Source organism: Onychomys torridus, chromosome 8 (assembly GCF_903995425.1).
Source record: "Onychomys torridus chromosome 8, mOncTor1.1, whole genome shotgun sequence".
NCBI lineage: Eukaryota > Metazoa > Chordata > Mammalia > Rodentia > Cricetidae > Onychomys > Onychomys torridus.
The window spans coordinates 32,806,938-32,823,175 of NC_050450.1; the positions used below are offsets into that span (position 1 = coordinate 32,806,938).

At 42.3% G+C, this 16,238-nt stretch overlaps 1 pseudogene; it reads left to right on the plus strand.

Annotated features, from left to right (window-relative positions):
• Positions 1-14,078: 14,078 nt before the first annotated feature.
• Positions 14,079-15,190, plus strand: LOC118588628 (annotated as a pseudogene).
• The last annotated feature ends 1,048 nt before the right edge of the window (positions 15,191-16,238 follow it).

Below are 16,238 nucleotides of genomic sequence, written 5' to 3' on the forward strand. Positions count from 1 at the left end.
AAAGTGACCCAGACACTCAAGCAACAAATGTCTGTGTGACACCTGTGGTCCAGATCGGTGCATTGGCTCAGAACCCCGCCCACTCATACCTGCTTTGCCTCTTCCTTAAATGCAAAAAAAAGCTAATTTCTCGTTCCAAAATGGAAATACATGTTACGGAGTTTGAAAACACCGAGAGACCAGACTCGATTTAAATTAAAATCAGCCGAATGTTTATTTTTAAGCTGCCGCTGTCCTTAGTTCCCATTGAGCTAAAAGGGAACTTTAAAGGCAGGTTATAATTATTTCATTCCTACTGAATTTACAGCTATATGAGGAACTGCCTCATTCCCCGTGGACATAACCATAAGCAGAGTTTACAGAAACCAGAGCAAGTGGTTAATCATAGCAGTTTTACAAGTTTAGGGAAGGGGCAAGGAGTCAGGGTTGCTAGGAGCCTATCTTTTAGGAACTTAGAATGGGTGCCTCCCTTAAAAGACAGTTTTCCTTAGCCTCCACGTACAAGTACAAAGTAGTCTGAGCCCGGCAGGTGGCTCGTGCTGTAATCCCAGCATTTAGGAGGCTGAGGCAGTAGATTAGTCTGTAAATTTGAAGCCAGCCTAGGGATAGAAAATTCTAGTTCTAGCCCTAGGGTACAAAATGAAACTGCCTCAGACAGATAGAAACCTCAACAGGGCAGATTCCTCAACAGGGCAGAACCCTTCTGGTCCATTCAAGAAGTTCCCAGTATCACCTGTTAAACAACAAGAACAACAGAAAAAAAAAAAAAAAAACTTAAAAAATAAATTGAAGAATGTTTAAATCATTGGTACTTAGATTGGTGTATATGTAACTTTATAAAACTTCAATTTTAAAGTCCATCCCAGAGACCCACAAGGTGGAGCCAATTCTCAAAAAGTTGTCCTCTGACTTCATGTGCCATAGCTCACACACAAAAATTAATGTAATTTTAAACTGATAAAACACAAAACCAAAATGTTTTTTAAACCAGTTTCTTTAAAAGGTGAAGAGGGATTAAAAAAATTAATACAGGTCCTATGTGTGTCTTTTAATCAATAGAGATGTAATTATTTTCATTGCTTGGATTTGTTAGAAATAACTAAATTTTCTTGTCTTAGTGATTTTTTTGTGTGTGTGGCGGGGGAGGGGGCTGGGAGGTGGTGGCGCACGCCTGTAATCCCAGCACTCGGGAGGCAGAGGCAGATGGATCTCTGTGAGTTGGAGGCCAGCCCGGTCTACAGAGCTAGTCCAGGACAGGCTCCAAAGCTACAGAGAAACCCTGTCTGGGGGGGGGGGGGAGATATTTTTTTTATGTGTCTAAGTGATTTGCCTTTGTGTATGTATGTTCATCACATTCATGCCTAGGTAAGAAGAATATTTCATATTCCCAAGAATGGGAGTTAAGGATGGTGGAGACTCCTCAAATGAATGGCAGGAACCAAACCTGAGTCTTCTGCAAGAGTCATGGCTCCAGTCCCATCTCAAGGGTTTTGGCCCAGCATCTTGTCCTTGCTTTGTTCGCCCACTCAGTAGATGCTTGGTGTGGCCTAGTGCTGTTTTGACCACAACTAGTGGATGAGTTTGTTAATCAAGATGAACTAAAATACAAGAAAGCTCACTACCATTGTCATAGCAACACTTTGTAAAGAGGCTCTGTTCTGATGTTAGAAAAACCATGTTACAAGAGGTCTAACAATTTAGCTGTTAGCAGAATATAAATAATAGTAGCCAAGTATTTAATGGTAGTTCTCAAAAAAAAAAAAAGTATTTTAGCAGAACAATTTTTGGACAATCTAAAAGAAGATTTCAATTATCTTTTGCTTATTTTCTTTCTTGTTTTTGCTGTTGTTTGTTTGTTTGTTTTTCTGGAGGTGGGTATCAAACCCAGACATTACATATGCTAAACAAGTGCTCTACCATGGAACAACCCTTAGTTTGAGATAGGCGTGCCATGTTTATAGCCCTGCTGGCCTGAAACTCTTCATTCTTTTGCCTTGGCCTTCCAAGTTCTTGGATTACAGGCACACATCAACATGGCAGGCCATCCAAATTTATTTCTATTTAGCTAAACCTTCATGAAATAAATAATAATAATAATAATAATAATAATAATAATAATAAAGTTAAAACAAATGGAGGGCCAGCCAGCCAGCTCAGGGATCAAAGAGACTGCCACCAAGCCTGACAACCTGAATTCCATCTCTGTGTCCCAATCCTGCCACCAAGCCTGACAACCTGAATTCCATCTCTGTGTCCCAATCCTGCCACCAAGCCTGACAACCTGAATTCCATCTCTGTGTCCCAATCCTGCCACCAAGCCTGACAACCTGAATTCCATCTCTATGTCCCATATGGTGGAGAGAACCGAACCCTGCAAGTCCTCCGACCTCCACTCCTGTGTGTGAGAGTTATGCCCTCACACACAACAAAATTAAATAAACACTTTTTAAAAACACTTGCTGTGAATTGAAATGCATTATTATTCCTTTATCATAATAAAGGAAGTAAACTCTTGGTGACCAGGAATGATAGCAGAGTAGATCTAGAAAAGGGCTCACAGCAGCTTACAACAGCCAAGAAGAGAGAGTGTCCATCATGGCTCCCTGGAGCCTCTCCTAACACAGAGAGTAAGTGATTCTTGGTCCCTCCTAGTGTCTTTGCAGTGATGAAAGGTCTATAGAAGGCCTGGTAGATGGTGAGTTTCCAGGTCTAAAAGACTTAAAAGAAATAGCCAGTTTTACAAAATTAGATGCTAAGTTGCAGACAGCACTATGGCCATGATTATTTTGGAAGACCAAAGAACATTTCCTAAATCCAGTATCATTGCTTTCCTGGTTTATCTCAGCCTTTTCTAAGAACTGTTGATGACTTTTCCCTCTTAAGTGACTGCCTTCTCTTCCCTCATAAGGCTCTGGAACACACACACACACACACACACAGGTATTCCTGCCTCCTTGATTTTTTTTTTTTTACTTCAATCAACATGCTAAAAAAAATGCCTAGAATCTTCCCAATAGGACAGATTCTACAGGCTCTCACCCAAGCCTCTCACCCAAGCCTGGCAAATTACATCTCTTCTCTATTCTGCTTGCTTTCCCACAACAACCACTTAAAACTTCCATTCCCTCAGACTTCAGATCTTCAGTTACTCCCTTGTTCTAGGCAGGTGGCATTGTCCCAGATTTTTGGAGTTCCTCTTCAAACCTTTTGGAATCTATAAACTAAGCTGTCTGCCTTCATCTTCACTTCTTCTGCTTCTGAATGAATTGAGACAGATCCCTTCTACCCAAAGCCAGCCCTCGTCCTTGTGTTCTGGCTCCATCCTTCTCACGAAAACTTCTGTAAATCCAGTGTCCTCCTTCACCATATTTTTAACTTCTCTTATAGGCTGTTTCCTTTCAGTAATCAGTATGTCTCAGTGTCTTGCCGTCATCATTAGCAGCCTTTATGTCACACGTTAGTACTTCAAAGCACTGGTTTATTGCTTATTACTAAGTGTAACCTCGAGCATTTCTTTGGGACATTATGAAAGTAACAGCTTCACCCACTGTTCTGTAACCCTGTGAGGAAACAGACGATGCTCTATTTATTTACAATTTTAGTCTTAGAGCCTAGCTATATGATGAACTAGTAAATAACAAATGTTAAATAACATTGTGTATATAATAATACATAGGCATGTAATACTGTATATCAATGAATGATTAAATGAGTATAAGACTCAGTGTTTGGAATTTTCTAAAATATGATGTTGGCAGGTTCTAGCATTTATGTGATTCAGTTTTCCATTACTGTAACAAAATACCCAAGACAATCAATTTGAAAACAGGAAAGGTTCATTTGTGTTCAGTTTCAGAGGTTCACTGCATGATGGCTTGTCCCCATTGACTTGAGCCACTGGTAGCACACAGGGTGTAAGAGAAGGTGGTCTCTTCACCTGGTGGAAGAAGTAAAAAAGGCTGGAAGGAATAAAGGTCTTAATATTTCTTTCAGGGGTACATCTCTAATAACCTGATTTCCTCCCACATGGCCTCACCTCCTGAGTTTCTATGACCTTCCTGTAGTGCCAGAGGCTATGGAGAGAATAAACTTCACATAAAATAAATAAACTTCACATGACCTGGGGGTTGACTTTCTAGATCCAAACTAGCAGCCTTTAAAAAACATATTCAAGGGGTTGGGGATTTAGCTCAGTGGTAGAGCACTTGCCTAGCAAGTGTAAGGCCCTGGGTTTGATCATCAGCTCTGAAAAAAAAAAACATAATCAAGTCACATAGATAGGTTCTTAGCAGTTACCTTTAGTGAGTATGACTGAAAATACCTTATATGCTTCATATAATATTTGTACGTATATACAGTTTATACATGCTGTTTTTAAGAACAAAGGTTTGTTTTGTTTTAGAAAAGATCTCACTATGTATATCAGGCTGTCCTGGAACTTATAAACTCCCTGCCCCACCTCCTAAGGGTTGCAATTACAGGCATGTGCCATCATGTCTGTGTACATTTTAAAAACAAACAGACAATAATATACTCACAAGAGGTTGCAAAAAGGTCAGGTGCATTCCTTACTTTTTTTTCTTATTAATTACATCTACTCTACATGCAGTACATTGCTTATGCATATACTTCTATATCACTTTATCCTATGTAGGGTTATACAGTCACAACTTGAGTCAAGATCCAGAACCTGTCCCTTCATCATCCATGTCACCTGTGCTAGTCCTTTACACTTGAAGCCCCCTCATTCCTTCTGAGTCCCTGGCTGGGATGTTCAGACATGAGAGCATCCAATATAAGTCTTCTGAAACTGTAACAGGGCCCTAGACCTTAGTAGGTATCAGACCTTAACAAAACTGGTATCATTATGGAAGTTCTATTCAGGCCATAAGACTCAGCATGTAGACAGTACCACTACCAAAACAAAAATGAAGACCTAATCCATTAAAGTCCATTGTTCTAGGAAAGTCTCCAAATGTACTAACTTTGCTTTGGGGCCTTTACAGTTCTGCTTCTGGCTAACTGTTCTTGCTAACTGAAGTGTGTCAACCCAGGGATCCCAAATACCTACTGTAGTTGAGGGTGGGCTAAAAAAGACTACTGACTTAAAACCAGGTCTGAGTAGTCTTCTCTGCTGGATAGTCCACACAAAAAGTCATTTTTATTACACATAAGATCTTGAGATCCATTGTAAACAGTGAATCCCTGGTAGCGATTTATCACAATTAACCAATTTAACCATTCTTCATGGGAAATTTTGGTTATTTCCAGTTGTATGGCTTTTAGAAGTGAAGTAGAACATTTGGATGTGATTGTTGATATGTTAAGGCTTTATTGCTCATATTGTTTTCAGCCTCTGTTGTTTCTGTTTTTTTCCCTTATCTTTCTGTTTTTTATTTAAATATTGTTTGGGATTTCAATGTGATTTGTTCATGGAGCATTTGAATGTTAGTGTACATTTTCTAGTGTACAAAATATAAATTTTGTTCTTCTGTTGGGTTTTGTTTGTTTGTTTGTTTTTGGTTATTCAAGACAGAGTTTCTTTGTCCTAGAACTAGCTCTATAGACAAGGCTGGCTTTGAACTCATGGAGATCCACCTGCCTCTTCCTCCCAAGTTCTGGGATTAAAGGCGAGTACAAACCACTGCCCTGCTATGTACATACATTTTTACAGCTGCTACTCTAGTGTTGCATGTACATGACTCACCACAGTGACAAGATTATTCTGGTACAAATGAACCCTAAGAAACTGAGCTCTCTCTTTGAGTTTCTTTACTCTCCCTGGTTTGCGGTCATTGAAACTGTCTCTTTTATGTGCATCAGTAACTATATGGGACGGTGTTATGATCCTTGCTTCTATCACCACACACAATTTAGAAATTTCCAGAGAAGTCTATTGTATCTATTCACATTTTGCTCTTTCCCTTGTTTTTTTCTTCACTTCTAATGTTCAGGATTCTCTTTATCTCCTTAGTTACTTTCTTTCTCTCTCTCTTTTTTTTATCAACACAATTGTTTTATTGATCCTTTGGGAATTTCACATCATGCACCCCAACAGCACACATTTCCAAGTCCTCCCATGTCTGCCCTCACCCTGGTAGCCTCCATCACCAGAGAAAATTAAAAAATAATAAAAAACAATTTAAGAAACCACACTTCACTCCTCTGTCTTTTCTGCCTCTTTATCACATATTCATTTGTTTGCAGTGGTGAGCTGTGGTGTGTCAGGCAGTACACCCTCTTGTCCAAACAGCTTTACTTGCAAATGTTCATTGCAATGAGCTTTTGATCTGGTTCAAGGCCTCTGGCTTCTGGTACATCATCAATACTGGACCCTCACCAAAACATCAATATCCTGCTCTTGTCCTGAGTCATGGAGATCCAGCAGCTATGGTTCCACAGGACCAGTCACTTCACATGTCCCAGCAGATCATAGATGGGGTAGATGTTGGGGTGGGCCAATTCAAAGCCCTGGATATGGGCATGGGTTGTAGCTGAGTTGGTCAGTCTGGGTCTCTACCAGGACCACCCCCCTCAGGCAAGGGTCAGAGCCATCCTTCCTGTTGAAGCTGGGGTGGGGGGGGCAGTTCAGGACAGTTCTCTAAGGGCCATCAGGGGGGAGTCAGCTCTCCTGCACCCTCGCCACTGGAGCCAGTTCTCCCAGGATGGGGGCAGGCAGCTCTCCCGCTAAGGCACCTGGCAAGGAGAGGGACCAGCTCTCCAGTGTCTAGGCCACTGGGGCCACAGACATCAACACAGACCCAAGCATGGTAGGACCACAGGCCCAGACATGACCCTTGGTTGCAGATCAGGCCTGGACATCACCATGGCCCTGTCTGGCAAGGCAGCCCACTCAATTGGTATGGCCTAGTGGCAGCATAGCCCTCAGACACCAATGTGGCCTCAGGTGGCAGCCCAGATGCCGGGCATCCACACAGATTTTCGTGATAACACTGTATGGACACCATCACAGAACCTGACTGCCATAGGGCCACTGACTCAGACATGGCCCTTGGCTGCAGATTGGGCCTGATTGTCACCATGGCCTCAGGTGTCAGTGCAGGCTACTCAGATTAGTATGGTCCCAGCCGCAGCATGGCTCTCAGACATCAATATGGCCTCAGGTGGTGGCCCAGACCACAAGCATCTATGTATAGCCTTCTGTGGTAACACAGTCCCTGACATCAACACAGACCCTGGCTGCAGTGGGGCTACAGACCCAAACATGGCAGCACAGGCCTGGATATGAAATGGCCCCAGGTGGCAGAGTAGGCTACCCATATTAGACAGTTCTTCACTGCCATCACATGTTGTAGAATATTATTTTAAGGTTACTTTTGTTTATGTTGCATTTGTTTAATTCTGTGAAGCTGTGTTTAACTCTGTGAAGGTGTCTAAAACACCTGATGGTCTAATAAAGAGCTGAATGACCAATAGTGAGGCAGGATAAAGGATAGGTAGGGCAGGCTGGAAGAAAGAATTAATAGAAGGGAAAATCTGGAAGGAGAGATAGAGGAGTAAGAAAAAAAAGGGGCCAGCCATCCAGCTACACAGCCAGCCATGGAGTAAGAGTGAAAGAAATGTTACAGAAGTAAGAAAAGGAAAAACCCAGAGGCAAGAAGTAGATGGGATAACTTAAAGTTAAGAAAAGCTAGCAAGAAACAAGCCAAACTAAGGCCGGGCATTTATAAATAATAGTACATCTCTGTGTGTGATTTATTTGGGACCTGGGTGGCAGCCCCCCCAAAAGAGTAAAGAATAATAAAACAAACAATCATGTCTTCAGTCCAATTCTCTCCACAGGGCATGAATCACTCCACTTCTCTACCATTTCTCCACCACATACCTGTTCATTGTAGTGGCATCCACCTTTCCAGGCCTGTCTTCCAGTTGCCTTCTGTCAACATGGACCATGGGGGCACCAGGCTTATCTTTTCTTTGTTAGAGTACTTTGGAAGCCATTTTCTTGGTAGTTAACCATGGCAAGGTAGGCACATCAATAGAAAATACATGACAGCAGAAGCAAAGGAGTAGATTGATCACATTTTCATTCACACATAGGAGGCAGACAGAGAAAGAACAGGAAGTGGTACAAAGCTATAGCCCCCTCCAAAGCCTCCCCAAATAATGTATTCCCTCCACAAAGAATGCACTCCCTAAAGGTTCCATAACTTCTCTAAACAGCCCCACCCACTGGGATCAAGTGTTCAAATATACTATCGTGTTGGGAATATTTGTTGTTCAAACTCCACAACATCTACTGGTTATTTGGGTTTTGTTGTTGTTGTTGTTGTTGTTGTTTCATTCATGTGGAAATTATCCAAATTGCTGAGTGCTGAATCCCATCCTCGTATAGCCTGAACATTTTGGAGACTCTGGATCATACTAAAGCAGGTATGGGTCTTATTTCTTCTATGACTCTGAGTTGGTAGGCAAAGGCAAATGCTATACTATGACTGTCTCCATGGACAATACAGGTTTGGGGGAGGGAGGGTAGATATTTCATTCCTGTTGGACAGAGCAAGGAGAGCAAGTTCATTTTCTTTATTAGGCCTCAACTGATACCTTCTTGGCTGGAAATGAGAAAGACACCTCTTTACAGCATGTCCCTTGGCTCTACTGAAACTTTTCAGTGTATAGAGGATAGCTGGTAGTGGTGGAATGTAGTTGGAAGTTTTCCTGTGTCTTGCCTGGTCCTGTAGCTGCTCAAACCCAAACAAACACACAGAGGCTTATATTATTTTCAAACTATGGCCATGGCAGGCTTCTTGCTAGCTAGCTCTTATATCTTAAATTAACCCATTTCTATAAATCTATACCTTGCCACATGGCTTGTGGCTTGCCAGTATCTTTACATCTTGCTTCTCCCAGCAGCAGCTAGCAGTGTCTGCCCCACTCTCCTTTCTTCTCCCTCATCTCTCTTGGATTTTCCTGCCTGGCTCCATCCTGCCCTGTCATAGGCCAATGTAGCTTTATTCATCAACCAAATCAGAGCAACACATATTCACAGCATACAGAAAGACACCCCACAGCAGCAGAATATTGGTGAGATTCTGACTTCCCCATTTGACCTTCTCTGAAACCATGCTGGAGACAGGATTGGGCACCTTAAAGCCTATATATATGAAGGGCTAGCCTTCCCCGCTTAACACATACTGACACAGTAGGGACAGGACTGCTTGCTGCCTTCACTGTGATGGCTGAAGTGTGACTGTGTGCCACAGTTCCAAGAACACCCCCATGTTGAGTTGTTTTCTAAGGACACACTTAGACTCAGGATATACTCATGGATAATATTTATTCCAGTAAAAGGTTACAAATAAAAATCAGTGAAAGGAAAATACTCATGAAATACAAAGTGACCAAGCCCAAGACTCTAAGGATTCTCTACTAGTTGCTTTCATCACGGTGATGAATGGGCCAAGCAAATATGATGAGAGCCTGCCCTAATAACTCAGTTAAGAACTAGGCCTGGGTCCTTGCTTCTTGGAACTGCAGTTTCAGAAAGGCAGTTTCTGAAAGAGCCAAAAACAAAGGGCAATCAATCTCCAACATCCCCAACAGCAAGGACAAGGAGGCCTGGTGTAGTGGATAGCCATCCCAGCATTGGCCTGGAAGTTCCAACCCCCATTGAGGCTTCGGTAATGGTCACACCCACAAGGCGGGGTGGAGGAGGAATCGGAAGACCCAAGACCGAGAGGAGGGCTCTCTCTCTTGGTTCTGGGATGCTGGACACAGGAGATAGACTGAGCAGAGTTCTCCAGAGAACACCGCCAGACTGCGCCATACCTTTGCGAGACCCTACAACCTATCCCATCATTTATAAGTTACCCCACAAAATAAACCTCCCTTTTAACAACGTGGAGTGGCCTTAATAATTTCACCAATATCTGGCACCCAATGTGGGGTACGAACCCACGACCCTGAGATTAAAAGTCTCATGCTCTACCGACTGACAAATACAGAACTATGTTTGTTATATTGTACACATATTTTTACTCTTATTTGAAATATTTGTATATTGATACAAATGTAAATTTATATCTGTCATACTGTATGTATGTTCTACTTCTGTTTAAGATATTCCGTATACTGATATATATTTAGGATTATTATCATATTGCATATTGCACTATACATTCCTACCTCTGTTAAAGATATTTTGTGTATTGTCACAATTTAAAGTCATTGTCCTTTTACTGTACATTTGCTTACAGACTGTTTGCCTTATTTATAGGAAGCCTTAGTCCTTAGGTTGTTTAGGTAGATAAGACTTATAGAGTTATTGTCACCTATGCTTGTCATCTCTATAATTATGTTAGTTAGGTTATCCAGATTTATAAATACATAGGTCAGATGGACAGGTAATCTTCAAACACTTCATGGACCTAGAGAACATGGCATTTAAATAACTTAGAATTCTGTTGACGTGAGACACAGTTGCTCCTGGCAGCACCAATTTGATCCCGAGAGAATGTTGGGCTTCTAAGACATTTCCATTTGGAAGTTTGTCTTCTTGGCACAAAATGGCCTATTGGGCAAAGAACTGCCCTTGCCTCAACTGCTGACAGTACAAATGCTGTCCTTTCTGGACAAGCGGGACACAAGGAAAGTGACCACTATACTTTGCCAAGACAGGGTAAGATGGTCTTTCAGAATTCCTGCTTCTGAAAATGGTCTGTCAGATACTCTAGGCCTGTAGCCAATTTGAATGCACCAACGATGCTGAGAAACATTAGGTGACTGTCCAGACTGCCAGCTGTCTCTGTCTACTCTTGCAAGACTCCCGAAAGTTGCTTGCGTCCTTCTCCCATTTCTCAGGTATTATTATATTCCTTCTCGGGTCTTTGATGAGGTTGAAGATTAGCAGTTATAGTTACAACTTAGTATATATACATATATAATATCTTAGATAGAATATATTAAGTATTAGACTCAGGTTCTTTAGGATAGAACACCTTTTGGAATGATCTTTGTAACATGCCACCTACCCATGCTCTAGACTTCCCTGGATTTCACTATGTGTTTTTTGCTTGATATTGTTTGCACTTATTGTAATTCCAACTTATCTAGGTCATTATCCCTCATTACTCCTGGACAATATTTGCTAATCATCTCTTTGTATATAGTCTTGCATTAGGTTAGAACTTTCTTATTTAGACAAAAGGGGGAGATGTAGTGGATAGCCATCCCAGCATTGGCCTGGAAGTTCTAACCCCCATTGAGGCTTCAGTAATGATCACACCCACAAGGCGGGGCGGAGGAGGAAGCAGAAGACCCAAGACCGAGAGGAGGGCTCTCTCTCTTGGTTCTGGGATGCTGGACGCAGGAGGTGGACTGAGCAGAGTTCTCCAGAGAACACCGCCAGACTGCGCCATACCTTTGCGAGACCCTACAACCTATCCCTTCATTTGTAAGTTACCCCACAAAATAAACCTCCCTTTTAACTACATGGAGTGGCCTTAATAATTTCACCAATAGCCTGGTGTATTAATAACAGAACAGGCCAGGCCTGAGCCACAGTCAGCAAGCTCGAGGTGATAACCAAATAAGGACAAAGCTTGGGACTTGTCCAGGCCTACCCCAAAACAGAAGACTGAAGACTTAGCCAACCCCTATTAGCCCTGGCTAGTTAGAATGTACTAATATGATTACTACATGCTTAGGCCAATCATATCTAAAGTGACCTAACTGCCCTAGGAACTCCCCTTGGCTATGCTTAAAAGGAGCCTGTGAATTCCTCTCAGGGTCCTTGCCATTTTGCCTTTGTGTGGGATGGCCAGCTACAGCATACCAGAATAAAGAACACTCTTGCTAATTGCATACTTGGATGGTGGTCTTTTGTGGGACTTCTCCAGGACCCTAACAGTGACAAAGTACCAGACATAAGCAGTCTTAAGGAAGGAAGGATTTCTGTGGGCCTACAGTTTCATGGGATTCCACCTGTAGTCTTTAGCCCTATTGATTTGGGGGGCAATGGCAGGACAAAGCATTGTGGCAGAGAGCATGTAGCAGAAGAGATGCCCGGGCCAGAGGGGTTTCAAGGGGCGAACCACCTGTGAGAGCAAATGAAAGAGATGGGACAAAAGAGACGGACAGCAAGACAAGATTCTGATCAAGCTGCCAATCTTTATTTTATATAAGCAAAGCTTATATAGCATAGGAGGGGAAGGGGCAGGAAGGAGGGAAGGGGAAAAAGGGGCATGTAGAACATGGAAGGGGTGCAAGACGTGTGAGGCAGATCATGCAACTGTGAGATGTTGGCTAAGGTCACTGGTCAGGGGCAGTTTATTCTGTTGCTAGGCTACCTGACCATGGAATGCTCTTTACGTTCATTCGGTTGTCATGGTGCCTGACTGTGGGATGTTCTCTTATCTTTGGGGGCCTCTGGTTACTGCTCTGGGAAAGGGCTTATGACTTGTTCTCTGGTCTAGCTAGTATTTTCCATGGTTCATGTTTGGTTCCTGACATCTTGGTCCCTAACACAGAAGCTCCTCAGAGAAGAAGCACAGGGATAGAATGGTACACAAGTTAACAGGTATAACCTCAAAAGGCACACATCTCCAGTGCTCTATTCCAGCCAGGCTCCCACTCTTAAAAGTTTCAAGAACTTTCCAAAATACCACTGCCAGCTGGGAACCAAGCATTTCACAGAGATCCTGTGGGGAACATTTCCTGTTGAGGCTGTGGCAATGCCAGTGGAACCATATGGGAAGTTGTTTTCTTCTAGTTACAACAGGTATAAGGTGTGTCTACTGGGAAGTTTGTTAGAGACTCCTGCCTAAAGGGCTTGGGGAAGAGTAGGTAATCCTGAGGAGTTTTTGTTGTTACTTGTTTCTGTTTGCCAATTTGATACAAACTTGAGTTTTCTGGGAATAGGAACCTCAAATGAGAAAATGCCTCCATCAGATCGGCCTGTACACAAGGTTGTAGGTCATCAATCTTGACCGATGATTGATATGGGGGGGGGGTTGCCCACTGTGGGCAGTACCACCCCTGAGCAGGTAGGTGGTCCTGGGGTATATAAGAAAGTAAGCTGAGCAAGCCACAGAGAGCAAGTTAGTGAGCAGCACTCCTGCATCCTCTCTGCTTTAGTTCCTGCCTCCAGGGTCTCTCTTGAGTTCCTGTCCTGTCTTCCCTCAATGATACACTGTCACATGAAGTGTAAGTCACACAACCCTTTCCTACACGAGTTACTTTTGGCCATGGTGTTACTTTGGCAATTGAAAAGCTAACTGAGACATAGATCGTACAGGTACCACTGACTACCACATGCTCCAAATCCCAAACTCTCAAAAAAAAACACAGGTGTGCCGTATAAGGAGCACTGTTTGCCAAGGCTGGTATGGTAAGTCCCTCTTACCATGAAGGGGAAGTTCCATATCTACAGAGGAAGTTTCCAGGTGTCAACAAAGGACCAACCTTGCAAACAGGACTTCAAACTGAAAATGAAATATATATCTTAGTATATAAACACATGTGCAAATATAGGGTCAAAAGTTACTTATTCTAAAGAAATGCATTTTCCCTAGATCTACAAAAAAAAATACTTCATTATAAAAAATAAGTTCACTTTTCTGGCTTAACATTCCAGGGACGTGTGTGTGTGTGTGTGTGTGTGTGTGTGTGTGTGTGTGTGTATGTGTGTGTGTGTAAATAAAATGGGAATTTCAAAGTTAAAATGATTGCAGAGTAGACGGTCTATACTCACTCAATCTCACTGTTGGATTGTGTTTTCAAGAAGAGAAGCATAAAAAACGGTAGCAGCTGAAAAGGAGCCGAAGCCTGAAGTATTGTAAGTGGCGTGAAAAGACTCTCTTTGGGATAGGGAGCTCTATTCTCGATGGCCCAGCCTTAGTGGGCAAAGATTGCCTTGACATGTACTCTCTAAAACCAAATGACAAAATCTTGGCTGAGTGTGAGCACCAGGGACTTTGTTGAGAAACTTGTGAGAACAAAATTCCAAGTTGAGTATCATGTTGGTGGCTTGAAAGTGAGCTTGGTGGAGGACTCAGCAGACTCACAGCAACAGCCTTCTTTGATTGCATCAGGATGGATGGATGGATGGATTCATGTAAATCCTCAAGAAGAAAGCTGCCAGGGCCCCTCTGGATGCTCCATACTATGGAGAAGGAGCAGCCATCAGGAACTTGTGTTGCACAAGTCGCTGGTGGCAACAGGTCCCTTACAGCTAATCTTACTGCTCCCAATTGTCATCTGTGGTGATATTGTGCTCCCCAAAATATTGTGTACCCTAATAAACTTGTCTGGAGTCAGAGAACAGAACAGCCACTAGATATAGAGGTCAGAAAATGGTGGCACACGCCTTTAATCCTAGCATTCTGAAGGTAGAGATCTGTCTGGATCTCCGTGAGTTCAAAGCCATACTGGAAACAGCCAGGCATGGTGACACACGCCTTTAATTTCAGGAAGTGATGGCAGGAAGCAGAAAGGTATATAAGGCATGAGGACAAGGAACTAGAGCCTGGTTAAGCTTTTAGGCTTTTAGCAGCAGTTCAGCTGAGATCCATTCTGAGGAAACAGGATCAGCTGAGGAATTGGCAAGGTGAGGTGGCTGTGGCTTGTTCTGCTTCTCTGGTCTTCCAGCATTCACCCCAATACCTGGCTCTGGGTTTGTTTTTATTAATAAGACCTTTTAAGATTCCTGTTACAGTCATCAAAATGAAAAGCATATGGATTTAGGGGAAATCTGGATTTTGGTGGGAAAAGCAAGAGTTTATTAATGCAGGATTTTTTTTCTTGTAATCTTCCCAAAGACAGTGTTGAAGGTGGCTTACTATGCTCATAAGAACAACAGGCTCTCCATTCTAAATCTGTCTGCACCAGGTAGGAGCCAGTCCTGCATGGAATCCTTGATGAAAGTTAGACCTTATGTGCTTAACCTTTTTGGAAATGGAAGCTGCCAGTTTTGCTAGAGAGCAAGGGTTTGAGACTGCAGACTTTAAAGGGATAGAAATACACAAGCTCTTCCAAAGGTGAACTCCAAGAGGCAGTGAATGGTGGTGATCTACACCCATTGCAGAGATGGCATGCTAATGGCTACACAACACTCATTGCTTTTTGCTGTCTTGACTTAAAACCAGAAAGAACTGTTGACATGGACGAAGCCAGAGATGTATTTGTGGGACAGTTTCTCTCTCTGCTGTTCTCTGACAAGCCCCTGACTTAATGATGCACCTGTGCTGGGAACTACACACAGCAAGCATCATAGATGCCTGGCTGTATGTTTCCTGAGGAGCCAGGCCTCTGATGTTGAAAGAACTCAGAGAACTCAGTCTGGGAAACACAGACACTGCTGTGCCTGCCTCCTGACAGTTCCCACAGTCCAAAAGAAGGAAATCATATGCCATCTTTCCTCACTGTAATTCCATTCTTAGTTCAGAGGGCACAGAACTGCTCCCAGAATCTTCAGTCTCTCCAAAACCTGTAAAAAATATTTATTTCTAGTTTGTTAGTGCCTCTTAAATGTCAATCAGGAATATAACATTTCAATAGAAATTTTTATTTAAAGTTTGATTCCTTTGTGAATTCATCTGATTTAGTAAACTGGTCAATTTTTTATATTTCTGCTTTAAATGCAGGATCAATTTAATGTAAGACTTTTTAAGAGGATTAAGAACAATGCAGCTGGGTTGTGGTGGCACACGCTTGTAATCCCAGCACTGGGGAGGCAGAGGCAGGTGGATCTCTGTGAGTTCAAGGCCAGCCTGGTCTACAAAGCAAGTTCCAGGACATCCTCCAAAGCTACAGAGAAACCCTGTCTCAAAAAAACAAAAAAACAAAAAACAAAAAACAACAACAACAACAACAAAAAACCCAAAGAATAATGCATCAATATTTAGCATTTTATGTAAGTATATTTAATTTAGAGGTATGTGTCACACACATTGGGAAGTTACATATGTATATATTCACACACCTGATGATTTTTCAAATAAGACACAGATGTGTTTGTTGTGCCAAATTATTTCAAATATGCTTCTCAATGTGCATTCAGAAATGGAGAACTTTGTATAATCAAGCAATTCTCCATTATATTACAATATTAAAATCATAATCTGGCACTTGCTTATGGTACTCTGTAATTTGACACAAATAAAAACTTGTCATAAAGCAGTGGAGAAAAAGAGTAGAAATTTCCCTGTGGTTGAAGTCTAGATGCAGCGTGGGCCCCACCCTTTGATGGGCTGCTAGGCTATTTCCCATGCTCAGTGTTA